The sequence below is a fragment of the Lissotriton helveticus genome, chromosome 3_2 (genome assembly GCF_964261635.1).
Source record: "Lissotriton helveticus chromosome 3_2, aLisHel1.1, whole genome shotgun sequence".
Lineage (NCBI taxonomy): Eukaryota > Metazoa > Chordata > Amphibia > Caudata > Salamandridae > Lissotriton > Lissotriton helveticus.
Genome location: NC_136062.1, coordinates 64307007 through 64322574, shown reverse-complemented (window position 1 = coordinate 64322574; position 15568 = coordinate 64307007).

Sequence of the window (15568 nt, the reverse complement as noted above, 5' to 3'; positions counted from 1 at the left end):
CCCTGCTCGGCAGAATGCCAAAACGCTTGGTAGGCAGTCCGGCCCTGTGTGCAAGTAGTGAGTACACCAATAACTGGAATCCTGCCTGACTTTTTAACCTACCTGGAGCTGTCATCTCTGAAACTAAGCTTTGACTGCTATTGTTTATGCAAAATTAACTTATCCTTAATTTGTAGGCATACAAGTTTGAAAGAAAAAAACATTTTGAAAGAAAAGTATGTAGCTGTAACTAAAACGGACATTTACTACTTGAGAAACGTCTCATGGCGGACATTGCTATTCATAGTAGCCCAACAAGCTCGCCTTCCTTTTTTCTCCATACTGTGCAAAATTACTCTTGCCGACAATAAACACTATCTTTTCCCACGTCAGCGCAGTGCCATATGTCTTTTTAAATGACACGGATTTGAATTGGTGCTAAATCAGTAAAGACTACTATTATTGCATAGTTGTCAGTATTTCTGAAACCAATTGGTGGGGCACTTCATTTTTCACTTAGCTGTAACTGAAAAGCTTTGCTTGCATCTTTTTCTGTCCTATTATTTCACAGAACCTTCAAGTCAAGAGCAATTCTTTTCTTTATTAGTGTGTTCAATGCACGATCAGTCACACTATCAGAGTAATACAATGGCAAGACAGCGCTAAACCAATTATATAAATGTTCCTATATGTCACCCTGTGATGCAGACTACATTTCCCCGTGCGCCCATTCTCAGATGATCTCTCTACTCGGGCATGTTTCAGAGACTTCGCTTGCTCGTGTTGCCTTGTACTGACATGCTCTGTTCTGACACAACCTAGCTTATTGGATGCTCCGTTGCAAAACAATGTACATTTTATAGCGGTCAAGTACACCTCAGTGCTAACCCCGCCTAATGCTGTTCTTCGCAGTTTCTGCATGGAGATGAGCTGTCAGAAGGATTGGGCAGTGGATGAGTATGAATTTATTGTCTACATGATATTCTTTAGGAATTCTCTCCAATCACCCTCCTGCCAAGTGTACTTCAGAAGATTCAGGAGGAGAGGCGATTGTGGCTCTGGTAGCACCTTATCGACCACAGCGGCTATGTTTCCTGCTTCTGAAGAGGCTAGCAGTTGAGCAAGCATTTCATTTTCCTTGTACTCCATCTCTTCTATGGTATCCAGTCCTCTCAGAGGATCAGCTTCTGAAATTACAATTCACAGCATCAATGTTGAGAGTTTGCCCTCCAAAGACTGGGCTGGTCTTTAGCAGTGGCCTTGGATGTTCAGGCATTCAGGAAGCCCTCAACCTTCGTGTCAGTGTGGACTTTAGAAAATGAGTGTTGAGGAAAAGGGCTACTTCCAAAAAATTGTGACTACAGATGGGCATAATTTTTGTAATTCAATGTAGCATAATCCCACAGAATTACCTATGAATTCCACAAGTTTATAAATAACTACGTGAGAAAAGTGATTCTGTGTCTAGCACTACTTCTTAGTGCACGAATGCCCTCGTGCGTCCAAATAGGTGAAAAGATGCATTTTGTGCCAAGAATTTGTGCTAAATGCAACATAACACTAGTAACTAGAGTGAGCAGCAGATTGCACTTGCTAAATGTGCTCTTTGTGTTGGAGTTTTCCCAAACGTACTCAGCCAATTACCTCTAATTTAATAGCACAAACATCACCCCCATGTCCAAAATGGACGAGTGGATGAATTTTGGACTGAGAAATAAAGTTAAATCCAGCAGAACATGAATAGCGAGCACGAGTGGCTGTTATACTTGCGAAATTTGCTCTCGTGGTAGGATTGATCGTGTTTCTTATCAGTAATTCTGTGTCAAAGTGTAACACAAAATTACCAAAATTACTCCAATTACTCCGGCATCATTGAAATACCACCTGGGCCTAATTGTGACACTTTTCAGATACTGAAATTCTTAGCGGAGGTTTCATTAAAGGTTTATAACTATCTACTCTAGCTTTTAAATGGGTGATAATCTGAAGCTGTAAGAAATCTTATTGTGACATATTTCAGATAATTCCATTTGCCGATTTATTAATTAAAAGCTTTAAATCAAGGAAACCTGCTATCTCTAATCCAGCTCCATCTTGGGCACTCTATATAGAGGATTTGGAATAGCATCCCTTTGAGGAGTTAGAGAAAGACAAAATGTTGGGGCTTTAAGCAAAGCTGGCGTTTTTGTTGGCAATCGCACTTGGAGGGATTTGGTGTTCTTGTTATCACGTTTCTCTACTGGAGTTTCTCTCCTGATGAGTTGGTGTTGAAAACTGACCGCGACTTTAAACCTAAAATAAAGAAACAATTTCATTTGGGCCAAGATAATATTTTACTAGTTGTTGAAGAACAAGCAGAGAAACCCAGTTCCTGTTACTTTGGATGTTAAAAGAGCTTTATTGATTTATTTAGATTAGACTAAAGGGGCAAACATGAGTTCTCTTTCAAATCTACAGGGCTACCACATGGACTACCCTGAATATCTCCCCCATCAGTTGAAACTGTGAAGATATTCCCCGGCCCCTGAAGAAGGACTGCTGGAGAGGTCGATTATGTTCGTTTCTCCTGCGGTGGCCCTTCTACTTTTAACTACCTGTGGGTTGACAAGTGACTAACTTCTTTTTTCAAAAACACCCTTTTATCATTCCCTAAATGTTGACATTACTGTACTCTCAACTCTTGTCATGTAACACTTGTTAATGGAACCCACATCATTTATCAATACCATGTACTCACAAGCTTGAGGTATAAACAGTTAACCAATGCAGACGACTGTAATTACATTTGATTATCTGTTTAAACCGTAACGCCACTCGAACTTTGTTAAACATTGCTTACAGGTATTGTTGATTTGGTCATCTTCCTAATCGTCTGAATGACCGAATACACATAAATTCTACTGTGCTGCCATATTATAATCGTATTTATTTATTCATGTCCTTCATTGCGCTGCACGCTCGTCTCCTGGTTGTGAATCTGACAGCCGGCGTTTGAGAGACGTGGAGCGGGCACACTTTAGCAAGGAGGGTGAAGGAAGGGGGCATGAGAGCAAGGGGTGTGAGACACCCTGGGTGGGTGCAACACAGATACGTTTAAAGCTATGATTGTGAGGGGGTCCTACTGTTCCTACATTGGTGGTTCCAGCCTTTGACTGTACTGATGCTCAAGGGATTCAAGGATCCCAGTTAATTCTACATGTGGGTGCATGGTTTCCTACCACAGAGGCAGACTGCAGGCCTTGGACTCTCCAACAGGGGTGATGAGGCTGACCATGTAGGATGAGCATGACCCCCTAGAAGGAGTTGATATCCATGACTCAGATCTCATGAGGGGAATTGAAAAATTAGTGGGATCTTCCTCTCTCTTTAATGTGGAACACTCGTGTGCAATAAATAAAAATTGTCATATGGGGGAAACCCACAAGCTTTCAATAGAGTGCAATTGTGAAAATATTTCACAAGAATTGAGTTGTGCATCCAAGTATACATTGGCATCAACTACTTTAAATAGTCCTGAAACAAAATGACAACGTTTAGAGGAGTATGAAAACACTTAACAGTAAAAATATATTTCATAGCCATGAAACACACAAAAGGTGATGGGAGGAATGCTTGTAATTTGTCTAACCTCTGGCCATCCTTCTTTTGCTAAAAACTGAGGTGGCACGGTGGGCAAAAGACCATGGGTTGGAGTTCTACCCCGAGCTACTGCCAGTGGTTCGACTTATTGCAAGTAGCCTCCCGCCTCCTTTTTTGTATCTCAGAGTGCATCGACATGTCACGTGCATGCTATGAACTAGCGAAAAGCCTTGTGCTTTGCCTCTCTCTTTGGATTCACAAGTACAGAGGCAAGCGGAGATCTAGGCGTGCTTTGCAGCAGCTCTCTGAATGCCTGTCTTCAATGAAATTGGTATCGCATGTAATTTTTATATTAGCAATGCGTTTAAAGATTTATGTTGCAACTATTTCATGAGAAGCTGTCTCGGGAAGTGACTGAATACAAAACCGCATTTCGTTCTATCTAATAGTTCTTGGAGGTTTCTCTCTGCATATTGTATCCGTGTTTTCCGAGTTTCATTTGTTTTACGATGTTAATTTAAACTGCACTCTCTGGGGACCTCATGCCAGAGAGTATGCTTTCAGATGTATTTTATAAAATACTAGAGCACACAAAATGCGGTTAAAAGATTCAAAGGCTTGACGGTTTAAAAAAGAGAATTACAACTTCTCGAAAAATGTAATCCTCTACTATGGAAATGTATCGGGCCTTGAGTGCACATTATTAATGCTTTAGTACAGAATGTGGCTTTGTTAGAGTACATACTATTAATGTTTTAGTATGTAAACTGGTAGACTGCGTACTTTGTTATAGAGATGCCCATGCTGGGTTGGGCGCAGTTATATTTAAAGAACGCCTCAAAAAAAGGCTGATACATTTACCTCCAGCAGAGTAAAAAGGCCATTGACTATGTAGATATGTGAAGAACACAAAAACAAAATTCGATAAAGCCAGATTCATCTTAGAATTTTCTGATTTAATTTCCATTCATGTTTTGTGCACGATGGATGTTTATAAAGACAGCGAGATCTTCTTACTTTTAAAAAGGAAATTAGTCTGTGGTCCTAATTCTGAGAGTTTGCTCAAGAAAATAAATTGGCAGTGCTTCTCCAGACACAGGCGCGATGTGCTCCGGTTGTGACTGGCATACAGTATTTGCCCAATCACTCTTGTACATGGAAACCTGGCACAGGCAGTCCTCTTGGTAGGTCTCTCCACTGGACCTTGCTCCTTCCCGTGCCCTCTTACTCACAGGGCACAATGGTCTTGACAGGCAGGCAGGCGCTGGTGCTCTAAGCTTCAGGGCAGGTGCTCTTGGTCTCCGGTGCAGATGGTGTTGGTTTCCCTGGGTGATGTCTCCTCGCCCAGCAGGGACACTAGCAGGCCTTGGCCCCCAGTCTTGGCCACAAACGGAAGTCTTGCACAATTCCTCCTGGCTGCTTTGCAGAGCTAATTTTGGGGTCTCACTACTCCTTCTTATAGTCTATTTTCAGGCATCAAATCTGAATTAGAGTCTCGGTTTTTGAAGTTTTTTGTTGGTGTTCTGTTCCTTTTAAAGTGTAAACTTTTCCTTCTCTTTCCTGCTTTAAAGGCTGTCTATCACAGCTTAAAAGACTCAGAAGCTGGGAGCCTCACAACATTGACCAATAAAGGGACTAATGTTCACACTGGGAGGTCTGCCAGAGTGATACGTGCATCAAAAGGTTAATTCCAGGCTATCAGCCCCACCTCATCTCCTTCATGCGGTGTGTCCAGGCCCGTTCTTTATGAACTATCACTGAATTAAAGAGCATCCTTTTGGACTGTACAGGGCTAGTCTCTCTCTCTCTTCCTGCAGTGTGTCCTACCCAGCTCACAGGCATGTTTCAATCTAAAAATGTGTCTGGGTTTATTCTTCTATTCCTCATATCTTCTCCAGGCAGGCTTTGGCTTCCCAAAATGGAATCCATGGCCGTTCATGTAATGTACCATTGCAAGAAGATTTGCATTCACTGTAGATATACAGCACACACACTGTCCAGTACTGTCACCTCCATGTGTTGTGCCACCCCAAGCACACAAACATACAGTACACACAATCACTCTGTGCACACTGCTCCGAAGTGTATCCTTTCTGTATTGTGAAATGGCGTCCTATTTGCAAGCACACACATTCTTGTATTTGCTTAGTTTGTCCTAAGTTGGCAGAAAATGCTCAGACGTGGGTCCCTTGCTCACTTTGCCTCTGGATTCAAGCTAGCCTGTCTCATGAGTGGGGTTACCCCCGAAAACTGTCCCAGGATGCTTGTTTCTGGTCTAGAGTAGACCTGGCTTGGCAGTTCGGGCGGGACTGTTCCCATGAGGCACAGCGTCAAGACTGATTTGCACATAGCTGGGTCTGCACTGGGTGGCAAAGTGAACTAAAGATTGATGATGGATTAAACCCAAATCTGTGACTGGTGGTGAGTGTCTGAAAGTTTCAGTGTAGCTTCCATCATCTCCTTGTGTCTGACAAGCAACACATTGCCAGCAAACACACTCACCATGCGGCACAACACATCATCCTTCATAAATTTTATGGGTACATTTTATAATATCAATGTACAGACTATTGGTTCCCTAAATATATAGAAAAAAACATATTGTAGACTAAGAAATAGGAGGGCGAACCCCTTCTCAATCACAATTCCCCTCAGGGTGAAGTCACAAGCAAACCCTAAATTAACCTGTGCCCAACCCTCAGGTAGTATGGCACAGAGCATTCAGGGTTAACTCAGAGGAAATGTTAAACGTTTTTTTTCAACACTTTAACAGTAAAACAGTTTGAATACTCCACAATAAGAATCCCGTACCAAGTTAGAAAAATTGATCATGATTTAATAAATAAACATGAACAAAACAACAAAAATCAGTAGTAGCGGAGACATCAATTTCTATAGATCAAAATGTAAAATAGTTCCTAAAGACATAAGGTGACAATCGTGGTTATCTGTCGCACTGGACCGGGTCAAGTTCAAATGTTCAGGCCTACCACAATGGAGCACAGGTAGGATATGTCCCAGATTAGTCCTGCTGAAGTTTTACCTTTTCAAGTTCTGTACCAAGAGTCCCAATCACATTGGTGAGGGTCGCCATAAGCAAGGAAAGCATCATGGGAGGCTGTCGGTGTGATGGGAAGAAGAAGCCGGGTGTGGAGGATGCGGTATAAAAAGGGGGTAGTGATAGACGGAGCATCTGAACCAATCAAACACTCACACCCAGTCAACAGATCTGGGTTTAATCTATCACCGTTCTTTAGCCCACTCTGCCACCCAAGTTCAGACATGGCCATATGCAAATCAGTCTGACCCTGTGCCTCATGGAAACAGTCCCGTCTGAACTGCCAAGCCATGCCTTCCCTAGACCAGAAACAAGCTTCCTAGGAAGCTTCCTAGGACCGGTTTCTGGCATTACAGCCATCTTCAGCCAGGCTTGCTTGAATCCAGTGGCAAAGTGAGCAAGGGACTCACGTCTGAGCATACCCTGCCAACTTATGGCGAACAAAGCGGTACAAAAGGGGGTGGTGATAGAAGGAGCATCTGAACCAATCAAACACTCACACCCAGTCAACAGATCTGGGTTTAATCCATCACCGTTCTTTAGCCCACTCTGCCACCCCAGTTCAGACATGGCCATATTGAAATCAGTCTGACCCTGCGCCTCATGGGAACAGTCCAGCCCGAACTGCCAAGCCATGCCTTCCCTGGACCGGAAACAAGCTTTCTAGGACTGGTTTCTGGCATTACAGCTGTCTTCAGCAAGGCTTGCTTGAAACCAGTGGCAAAGTGAGCAAGGGACTCACGTCTGAGCATACCATGCCAAATTATGACGAACAAAGCGGTACAAAAAGGGGTGGTGATAGACGGAGTATCTGAATCAATCAAACACTCACACCCAGTCAACAGATCTGGGTTTAATCCATCACCGTTCTTTAGCCCACTCTTCCACCCCAGTTCAGACATGGCCATATGCAAATCAGTCTAACCCTGTGCCTCATGGGAACAGTCCAGCCCGAACTGCCAAACCATGCCTTCCCGGGACCAGAAACAAGCTTCCTAGGACCAGTTTCAGGCATTACAGCCGTCTTCAGCAAGGCTTGCTTGAATCCAGTGGCAAAGTGAGCAAGGGACTCACGTCTGAGCATACCCTGCCAACTTATGGCGAACAAAGCGGTACAAAAGGGGGTGGTGATGGACGGAGCATCTGAACCAATCAAACACTCGCGCCCAGTCAACAGATCTGGGTTAATCACATTGTCTTTCTCCCTTTTCCCCCCTCTTTCTTTTTTTCCCAAATGCTCCTTAATTCCTTGTTTAATGATTGTAGTATGAAAGGCAATTGTACATAATATTCAAGACAAACATGGTTTATGAACTTGTCCTAAAGATGATGCCATGTGTCTGAGTTCTGGCATCGAAACGTCGATACCCTAGTACCATATGTTCCTATAATACTCACAATGCTCTGTACAATGGTACCTTAAAGCAATCAAGTCTGTACACTGAACACTAGTACGCAGACTGCCTTGTTCGCACTTGGCTGAAAATTGTTGTTTTGTCTTGTTCCTTGTGGGTCACAGGCTGTGCCCCCTTGACATTACTTCTGATTCATTGTTATTATTTGCATCCCCCAAAAATAAATTCCTGTCCGGCTGAACAAAGGACATATTGGCTATACTAGGGTCCACTGTCTTTTGTAATAATCTAACGCCCAAGGTCCCTAGCCTATTACCCTCGGGTTCCCTTGTTTCCTTAAAACAAGTTTAATTTATAAGCATTGTATAAAGTATTTTAGCAAAACACAGTGATAAAGTGAAAATACAACACAAAAAACCCCCAGACCACTTTAGAGAAATAGAGTACATGTTAATAAATAAATGATACCAAAACTAATTAAATCCAATCCGTAATACTGGAGTTATACATTTTTAAAGTTTTTAGTGAAAATTGGCACCTGAAAGGTAACAGCACCAACAATGGGTGTCTGATCACGCAAGACCGGGACAAATCGAAAGTTAATGCCTACTGTAATGGAGCATCAGTCAGATACACGAGGAGTATTGGACTGATCTCGGCTTACCTTTGAACTTCAAAAATGTCCTCAAGAATAGTCCAGGAGAAGGTAACGTTCAGTGTGGCAGGGTAGCAGGCTGTTTCCGAGGATGAGTTGTCATCATCTGGAAGCTGGTGGGCGAAGTCTTGGTAAAGCCATTGACGTAGGTAGGATTTTCAGCTGCAGAGAAGAATGTAATAAACAAAACAGTGATGGATGAAATGCTTGAATTATTCTCAACCATTGGTTATTCCACTGGGTCGCTTCCCTACCCTTCATTATTTTGCACTCCATACCACCTCAGTTGGACCCAGCTATATGAAAACCAGTCCTGAGCCTGCTCTAATGGTCGGAACAGTCAAGCCAGATCCTCCCTGAACTGGAACACCAGCAACGCAGGAAAGCTTTCACCCTAGTTATGGGTTCCTCAACCGGGTACACGTTGGTTGTAGTGACACAGTGTGCACAGCACCCACATCTGGGCATACAGGTTTCACTTAGGTAGTGGGAGCCAACCAGTGATGCACCTTGTGCTGATCAGCTACAGGTAGGACCTGGTCGTTTGTCATTTCTAAAGGCACGTTTTGGTGTGCCAGTGCCAAGTTGTTGGGTTAGGCAGAAGCCACCACTTGTGCAAGGATCCAGGACGTGGAGGGCACCGACATGATGATAGCAGTGCAGGCGGAGTGTTCAAGGTCTCTGAAGTTTGTGATGTCCCTGTGCTCATACAGGATACCAAACAACTAGCCCTCAGAGTCCCTTCTGGATGTGCTTGGTTCAAGGAGATGGTATAGTTCTCTTTCAGGTAGCTATGCCGGTCTTCAAGCAGCAGAGAAGTACCCTATTAGCAGCAGGGCAGCCCCCTATGGGGTTCAGACAGTCCTTCTGAAGGGTTCCATTGCGCCAGGAATGCACTGAAGACTTTTTCTGAGAGACCATCATTTATACCTGGTGCCAGTCTTTGAAGTGGTAGCATACCAATACTGCCCCCATATCTGGTTTTGGAACATTTTTCCATTCTTTTGTCAAGGATACGAGATGTCTGGAGTCACAAAAGACTAATCTCAGGCTTCTTTATGTGTGTTGTAGGCAAGCTCCATTGAAGTATAAGTGAGGTAGGGAATAGCTCCCCACTGAGTAAACTGGGCAGGATGGCCCATCCTGACTACACCCAATCCCTTAAGTATCACTGTCTGGCAGGAATGCACATACTCCAACAGTAGACAGAATGGGTTACAGTCATGTGACACTGGCAGTATTGATCAGGGCAAGAAAATGACAACTTTCTGAAAATATTTTTTTTAATTGTGACTTAACATCCAACTTTACCGTTAAGGTGGATTTTCAATTACAATTCATTTGATTCCAAACATGATATTTCTACTCGCTCCTAATCACAAGTAAGCACCTCTGAAATATAATAAGGTTACTGTTAGAACTGGCTATTTCTGGTAGGCCAGGGCTGACGCCAAAGCCAGGCACAAATCACCATTCTAGTTAGGGCAAGGGAGTCACACGCCAAGATAACCCCTGCTCACCCCCTTGGTAGCTTGGCACGAGCAGTAAGGCTAAACTCGGAGGTAATTTGTAAAGCATTTGCGCCAGCACACAACAGCAACAACATCCTGGGCACACCACAAAAGGAACTCCACACAAGGTTACTTAAAAATAACTTCTGTATTGTCAAAACATATCAGATAGAAATCACACATGTACATTGTGCCAACTGGCACGGGCAATATTCACAAGGGATTATGTACAAGACAGGGCCACATGGGCCACTGTCAGAATCAACACTTTTAGAAATAGCACTTCTAGAACTTAGAATATAGGATATAAAATCACTGTAGCACAAATTAGCAAGTATAGCACACAACCAGTAACTACTGGTAACAGGTAAGTACCACCTACGCAACCCTAACCATCTTAGGAGAATGTCACGCAGGGGACCAGGACCTCACTAGGACCACCTGTACTGGAAAGAACAACCACCTAAGAATACAATACATTTAGGGGTGTAAGCAAGAACACATTACACATGATGCATAAAAACATTCAGAGGTGCAACACAGGAAATACACATGATGCATAAACCAACCTATTCAGAGGTGTAAAATCAAGAAAGACACATGATGCATAAAAACGTTCAGAGGTGCCAAAACATAACTCCATAGCGCAAAAACACATGATGCCTAAAACATTCAGAGGTGTAAGATCAAGGTGCGTAATCATATGAAATGCATAACATTTCCTAGCACCACATCACATTGCGCAAAACTCACATTAGGCAATTACCATCACATAGATAATCCCATTGCGCCTAAATAAAATCACATACCAGACCCCATCTAATAAAGGGACTAAAGAGCCCTGAGTCCAGAATGTCAGGGCGCACTGCCAATTCAGCGCCAGTCAGGGGTGCGCCATCGGCGCAAAACCTAAACGTTGCAGGTGCCCACTACTTGCTGGGCACCTGGGAACAATCACAAGACCTAAACAGTGCAGGTGCCCACTAATTGCTGGGCAGCTGTGAACAGAACTGCGGCAGGGCTCTCACTAGCCCTCAGGGACCCAAAACTGCGCCAACTGGGAGCCTTCTAGGCTCTGAACTGCGCACGTTGGAGCCACACAGGTTCTGGACATCACACATGTCCCAAACGTTGGAGCCACACAGGCTCTGAAACTAAACAGGTCCCCTCTCACACTGGGGACAGGGCACAGGTCCTCCATATTACATCGGTGCCAAAAATGCGGGAGCGGCCCGCTGCCATCTGGGGCCGCTCCGGCACAGCGCGGTGCCCTCTGGCACCTCTTCAGGAAAGCAATGGGGCCCTAGGAGCACACTGGCTCCTTAACACTAGGCCCGCCGTTGGAGTCCCCCATGGGGGGACTCAAGGTCACCAAATGCCCCCGGAGCCCTTCGTGGACTCTTAAAACTGCAAGGCCCTTGATGCTGCTGCGTCCCTTAGCGCTTCCTGCCGTACCCACACAACAGTTAAGGCTAGACTCACCACACGCGGGGCAGGCAGCAGACACGTGAGGTCCCGGGGCTGGCAGGGAGACTTCCTCAGCAGCGGCGTCTCTTCACGAGGAACACGGGCGATCCACCAATCGATGCGCAGCTCCGCAGGCGAGCCCCCAGTGACACCGGAACCGCAGCCACTCACAGCGCGGCTTTCCCGATGACGCGGCGGCCCGGGAACCAATCCCAGCGCGGCGTTGCTGAGGGGGCTCGTCGCTCTCAGCCAATAAGGGAACAGCTGGTTCGATCTTGGTCTCCGCGGCCCCAGCAAGGGACAGCAAGGTCGTCGGGGGTTTCCAGGCTCCTGGGCAAGATCGATACTCGGCGGCGATTCTCGGGGGCAAAATGAGGGGTGGGCACCCTCGAAATTTAAAACAATAACCGCTCAGCATACCCCAAAAAGGGGCACAAATGGCGGCCAGGCAGCAGGGTGGGCACCAGCCTTGAAAACGAAAGCGCTCCCAAGCGTTAGTCAGGATAAAGCGCTCTCAAGCGCTAGGAAAAATACAGCGTTCCCAAGCGCTAGGCAGGATAAAAGCAAAGAGAAAGCGCTTCCAGGCGCTTAGAGAAGAAATCAAGTACCCCCAGGCACTAGGGGAACAAAAAGTCCAGCAACAAGAGTCCTTCAGGAGTCCAGGACATAAGATGGAGCACAGCAGCTCCCAGGGAAGGAAAGTCCATCAGGTATCCAGGGGCTGGGCAGGGCCCAGGGATTCCCCTGGGCCCAAGCAGCAGCACGCCCCTGGCAGGATTCAAGTTAGAAACAAGAACATTTTGTAAGGGGACACAGCCCCTTTTTATACTATAAAATCCTGTCTAAAGGGTGCAGGCATTGTGAGAACCAGCTAGAACTGTTTATAGGGAACTCCTTTCAGTGTGAGGGCAGAGGTGACAGTCGCCCGGCGGGAGGTGGAGCCAGCATTGTGGTCAGGCAGGCACAGCCATATTTACTCCCAGGTGCTATCTCCTCCCACTTCCCTGGCAGCAGATGCAGCCTTTCATCCACGGGCTGACTCAGACACCCTCCTGGGGGCTCTGCAGCCCCTGTCACCCTCAAACCAGACAGTCAATCCACAAGCAGGCCCAGGCTCACTCCTGGAGCCAGGCTCCAGCCAATCACACGCCAGGCACAGATTACCTAAATATGCCAACTTCTAAAAGTGGCACTTCTACACTAGACACAATCATGCCGCATATACCATTGCGCAGCATTCAATCTCACGAGTTCGCACATACCAAACTCGACCCTGCACTCCCCACACATCAGGAACTACCATGGGCATACATATTCCCCATTCATTCCTATGGGAGGGCAGGTCACTCCGCACACATACACAGAGAGCTCACGCACTTTACACTGTACCACAGTGAAAAAGTGCGCAGAGGCCTAAAATCACTAACACCAGGTCACAGAAACAGGCTAGGCAAAAGCAAAAAGTTTAGGGGTGAACCTGCCAAAAAGGGCCAGGTCCAACACAACCCCCTTCCAGCCAAAACGCAGGGTAGACCAATCACTCACTGATGGGCTTCTCTGCTTTGGGCGACAAAACACGGACACGGGCCCGCACGGCAGGGACACCCTCCGGTTTTTTGCCACTCTGAACCCACATAGATTTCTCTCAACAAGAGCTCTCTGGCACAACTAGAATACCCCACTGGTACTCTCTATGTTATGTTATGTTAATATAAACTTTTATAGCGCATGGCTACTCCATGGAGTGTCCCGGCGCTTTTATTGGGAAAACAAAACAGAGAGAACACAACACAGTAAAATAAAACAGGCCCAGAAAGGAGAAGAAGGAGGAACCTAAAGGGCGAAAAGCCAAGTTTTAAGGCCCTTCCTAAAATTCAGCAGATTGGAGGTGCTACGTAATGCTAGGGGCAGAGTGTTCCATAGCTGAGGCGCCAAAAGCTTAAAAGAGCGACCTCCAATACGAGCCCTTTTTACTCGTGGGACCAGAGCAAGGAACAGCAATTCAGACCTCAGAGATCTGGCCGGATGGTAAAAGGCAAGCCTCTTCTGGAGATATTTGGCTCCCGAGGCATGAAGAGCCTTATGGGCCAGGGTCAAGGCCTTAAAAGCTATCCGCTTGCGGATAGGCAGCCAATGAAGCGACTGCAAAAGACTGGAGACTCTAGCTCGCCTGTGCAGACCAAAGATGGCCCTTGCGGCCGAGTTCTGGACCATCTGTAGCCGTTGCAAAAGATATTCCGGCAGGCCAAGATATAGAACATTAGAGTAGTCCAGTCTAGAGCCTATTAAGGCCTGCACCGTCGTCTTCCTATGCTCCACTGAGAGCAAGGGAAGAAACTTACGAAGCATCCTGAGGAGGCCAAAACAAGTTCCCGTGAGACCAAGGATCTGAGATCTTAACACCAGACCATTATCAATCTTGATCCCCAAGTTCTTTGCCAGCTGGGACGAGCCCGCTGGAGGGAACATGTTAACCGGCCACCATTCCTGCCAATCTGGCTCGGATGGACAGCCGAAGAAGAGTACCTCAGATTTATCTGAGTTGCACTTGAGGCTGTTTAGCTGGAACCATTTAAAAACAGCCCCAAGGCACTCACGGATACTCTCTCCATCAAAATCTTCTCCTTTCCTGCACATAAAGAGGAGCTGGGTATCGTCGGCATAGGAAACGATCTGGGCCCCAAAAGACTCGGCCAGTGCCGCCAAAGGGGTCATAAAGATGTTAAAAAGAGTCGGGCTCAACACAGAGCCCTGCAAAACTCCGACTCCCAAAGGCGGCATCACGGCAGAGCTGGGTGGGACCCAGACCGTTTGTCGACGGCCAGCCAAGAAAGATTTAAACCAGCTGAACACCGTCCCCCTCAGACCGATCTCATGAAGTCTGGCGAGGAGACCCTCATGTCATCCACAGCCAGGACCAGGCCCTAGGCCATCCAAATATCACAGGTCCTGACCAATCCACAGAGTGGGGGGCAGTAACCCCTGGCACACAATAGCCAATCTCCACTCTCCCTCTCAGTGTAGCTACAACTACCAATGATCCTTCAACCTAGGGACCACACCCTCAGGCTGACCAGAGGTCACGGGCAAGAATGCCCCACCCTACATCTACTTCTGGGGTTCCGCACCCTCCCAGGGAAGCACTCACCAGATCACAATTCTCCTACCAGATCAGGACCTCACTCCATCACTGGTCTACCACCTGGGATCTGGAAACTATTTCACTTCTGAGGTACAAAGCACACAGCGCAGTCCCTCTTCAAGCAGGTGTGGGGATGCAGCACTCAGCAAAGCCCCCTTTCCTCTACCTTAGTGGAAACAACAAACTGCAGGTGGGCCCCAGAACACACAGCAAGGGCAGCCTCCTCAGTCTCTTCAGCTGATCTACTTTGGCAGAGATTCCTTCTTGACCTAGAAGTTTCCTAATCTCCCAACCTAGGATCTAAACCCTCAGGTTGCACCGGGGTCTGAAGTAAGGACACCGTCCCTCTGCACCCCCTTCCAGAGTACTGCACCCTCCCACCTTGGAGTGGTACCCCTGGAAGCCAAACACCAGGACCGCCGGAGTTCTAGTTACAGACACTCCCCGTCCTCTAGACACAGGAAGATCCTCCTCAAATGACCTGTAAGTACAGCCTAGGCCCCTGACCTGGCGCTCCCTTAGGGAACCCTCCAGGCCCTGAGATAGGGTTTTGGGCCAACGTGGGACACACCGTCCCACACTCACTCCGCCTCCACTGAGACAGGACATGAGCCCCTACACCCCTACCATCCTACTGGGACCTAGCTGGGCTACACATGAACCTTTTCCCCTACACAGGATCATCAGATACACAAGCCACTACTTTTAGAATCACTCCCTAATGCCTCTGCAAGACATCTAGCACAACGCCCGACGTCCACCTTCTTGTCCAGTGCCTCTGCAGGACCTCCTGCATACCACCAGAGGTACACCTCCTGTGCA